The 3570-nt window shown below is 42.0% G+C and overlaps 1 pseudogene; it reads right to left on the bottom strand.

The window, feature by feature from the left end:
- Positions 1 to 1064: 1064 nt before the first annotated feature.
- On the bottom strand, positions 1065 to 2249 carry LOC132435557 (elongation factor 1-alpha 1 pseudogene; annotated as a pseudogene).
- Positions 2250 to 3570: the final 1321 nt, after the last annotated feature.

The following is a 3570-nucleotide window of genomic DNA, read 5'->3' as shown; positions in this document are numbered from 1 at the left end:
GAAAGAAAACAAAAATAAAGAAATGGGGACTAATTAAACTTAAAAGCTTTTACACAGCAACAGAAACTGTAAACAAATGAAAAGACAACATACAGAATGGCAGAAAATATTTACAGTTGATGTGACTGACAAGGGATTCATCTCCAAAATATACAAACAGCTCATACAACTCAGTATCAAAAGGCAAACAGCCTCATCAAAAATGGGCAAAAGATCTATGAAGGTATCTCTCCAAAGAAAACATACAGATTCCAAAAGGCACATGAAAAGATTCTTAGCATGGCTGATTATTAGAGAAATGCAAATCAAAACTACAATGAGGTATCACCTCACACCAGTCAGAATTTCCATTATTAAAATGTCTGCAAATAACAAATGCTAGAGAGGGGGTGGAGAGAAAGGAACCCTCCTACACTGTTGGTGGGTGTGTAAATTGGTGCAGCCACTATGGAGAACAATATGGAGATTCTTTAAAACTATAAATAGAACTACTACGTGATCCTGCAGTCCTGGTCATCTATTTGGAGAAAACCATAATTGAAAAAGATACATGCACCCCAATGTTCATAGCAGCACTATTTACAATAGCCAAGACATGGAATCAACCTAAATGTCCATCAATAGATAAATGAACAAAGAAGATGTGGTGTATATACATACAATGAAATATTACTTGGTCAAAAAAAAAGAATGAAATAATGCCATTTTCAGCAACACGGATGGATCTAGTGCTTATCATACTAAGTGAAGTAAGCCAGACAGAGACAAATATCATATAATATCACTTATATTTTAAAAATCTTTAAAAAAAAGATACAAAACAAAAATAGACCCACAGACACAGAAAAATTTAGGGTTACTAAAGGGGATGTGGGGGGACAGGTATAAATTACGATTGGGGGATTAAGATATACACAGCACTATATATAAAGTAGATAACCAACAAGGACTACTGTATGGCGTATATATTTATCTGAATCAACTGACTGTATACCTGAAACTAATGCAAAGTTGTAGTTCAACTATATTTTAATTTAAAAGAAAGAGGGTATTGGGGATAATATTCATTTAGCTTTCTGAACCTTCTGGGCAGACCTGGTGCCTTGTCAACTCCAGCTGCCTTCTCGTCTGCTGCTTTGACGACATCCACAGTTACTGTTTATCTCATGTCATGAACAGCAAATGAACAAGAAGTATAGTCATAGAGGTTCACAACACACATGGGCTTGCCAAGAAGCATATCAACAATGGCAACATCACCAGATTTCAAGAATTTGGGGACATCTTCCAGCTTGTTTTTCCAGACTGATGATCAATCTTCTCTTTCAGCTCAGCAAACCTGTAAGCAATGTGAGCTGTGTGACAGTCCAGCACAGGTGAATATCCAATGCTGATTTGTCCTGGATGGTTCAAGATAATCGCTTGAGCTGTGAAGCCAGATGTTTCCACCAGTGGGTCATTTTTGCTGTCACAAGCCACATTGCCATGACAAACATAGTTGACAGACATGCTCTTGACATTGAAGCCCACATTGTCCCCCGGAAGGGCTTTACTCAAAACTTAATGGTGCATTTCAACAGACTTTACTTCAGTTCTAACAATGACTGGAGCAAAGGTGACCACCATGCCAGGTTTGAGAACGCAAGTCTCCACTCGACCCAAAGGGACAGTACCAGTAACACCAATTTTGTAGACATCCTGGAGGGGCAGATGCAAGGACTTGTCAGTTGGACAAGTTGGTGGCAAGATGCAATCCAGAGCTTCAAGCAGTGTGGTTCCACTGGTATTGACAACTTTACAGATGATTTTCCATCCCTTGAACCATGGGCACGCTAGCACTTGGCTCCAGCATGGTTCCACCATTCCAGCCAGAAATTGGCACAAATTCTACTGTGTCACAGTTGTAGCCAATTTTCTTAATGTAGGTGCTAAATTCCTTAATAATTTTCTTGTATCTCTTCTGGCTGTAAGGTGACCAGTGGAATCCATTTTGTTAACTCCGGCAATTAGTTCTTTCATGCCCAGAGTGTTAGCCAGAAGGGCATATTCTTGGAGATACCTGCTTCAGCAACAATCAGGACAGCGCAGTCGGCCTGGGATGTGCCTGTAATCATGTTTTTGATAAAGTCTCTGTGTCCTGGGGCATCAATGATGGTCACATAGTACTTGCTGTTCTCGAATTCCCACAGGGAGATGTCAATGGTGATAACATGCTCATGTTCAGCTTTCAGTCTGTCCAAGACCCAGGCATACCGTAAGCAGCTTTAGGCAGGAAAGAGCTCTCTGCAGGAGACACCTCTTGTCCTGTCCCTAACCTTAAACAAAGCACCTCCAGATTCTACGCATCTCCAGCCCTAGCACACCTTTCAAATCTTTGGATCACATAATACCTTCCTAATCTGTTAGCTCTTTCCATAGATCAAAGAAGTAGAAATGAAGAATAAGTAATTAACAGATGATGAAATCTCTTCCCTGGCTTTCCCTTCAGTAATCTTGTGAAAAAGCTGCATGAACAAGATAGCATCTAAAGAAAAATCACAAGAAGTCTATAAGCCTGCAGAAGAGCCTGCATACAGAGGGGCATGGTGACCATTCTGATCCCCTATCTCAGTGATTAACTGAGATTACACCCTTTTACCCTTTAAAAACTTTCATGGTCAAGCAGAATCTTTGGAGGTGGGTTTTGGGGGACACTGAGTCCACCATCTACCCAGATAGCTGGCATTCTGATGAAAAGCGGCTTTCCTTTCTACCAACATCTCTCTCTCGTGTATTGATTTTCGAGTGGCGAGCAGCTGGATCTGATTCGGTAACAGATGTTTTGGCACCCAATGTGGAGCTGAACTCTCATGATATTTGGGTCCTCTGGGCTTCCTGGAGTAAGGCCACCAGCCACAGCCATGCACCAGGACAGTAGTGATGAGTCAGCTGCTTGTGGCTAGCTGGCCTTCGTGGGGAAATTTCTGGGGAGGTCTCGGCCGCTGACTAAGCCAATTTTTTAAACTCTCCTGGTCTCTTTCCTGCCTGACACCAGCTGCCTTTTTACTTCAGGTTGATAGAAATGAAACTTGCAACTTTAAGAGCTGATGGGCTCTAGATCTGGGTAAATCTGCTGGGGCTAGCACCAGCCAATCTCTCTTACCTGTTCTGTGGCAGCTCGCTGCCCTTTGACCTTGATGAGTGTCAGTCTTCCCTGCCCTAGAGTGTCAATTCTTTAAGGGAGCAAAAAAGGTGAGATTCCAAATTGGTCTCTCCACAGTCTTGAGGAGGATTTGGGTTTGTGACCAGTCTGGTTTGTGAATTTGTGTTTCGTGTCTATCTTTTGTCTTTTGAAATGGGAAAGATTTTTGTTATGAAACGATGACTAAGAGAAAGATGGTATTTTATTGTAACATTGTGTGGCCACAATACTCTTTAGACGCTAGAGAAAAACTGGTTAAGATGAAACTCTTTTTTTTTTTTTTTTTTTGCGGTACGCGGGCCTCTCACTGCTGTGGCCTCTCCCGTTGCAGAGCACAGGCTCCGGACACACAGGCTAAGCAGCCATGGCTCACGGGCCCAGCTGCTCCA

This window comes from Delphinus delphis, chromosome 12 (genome assembly GCF_949987515.2).
Source record: "Delphinus delphis chromosome 12, mDelDel1.2, whole genome shotgun sequence".
NCBI lineage: Eukaryota > Metazoa > Chordata > Mammalia > Artiodactyla > Delphinidae > Delphinus > Delphinus delphis.
The sequence above is the reverse complement of the archived record's forward strand: the minus strand, read 5'-3'. Positions and strand labels throughout refer to the sequence as shown.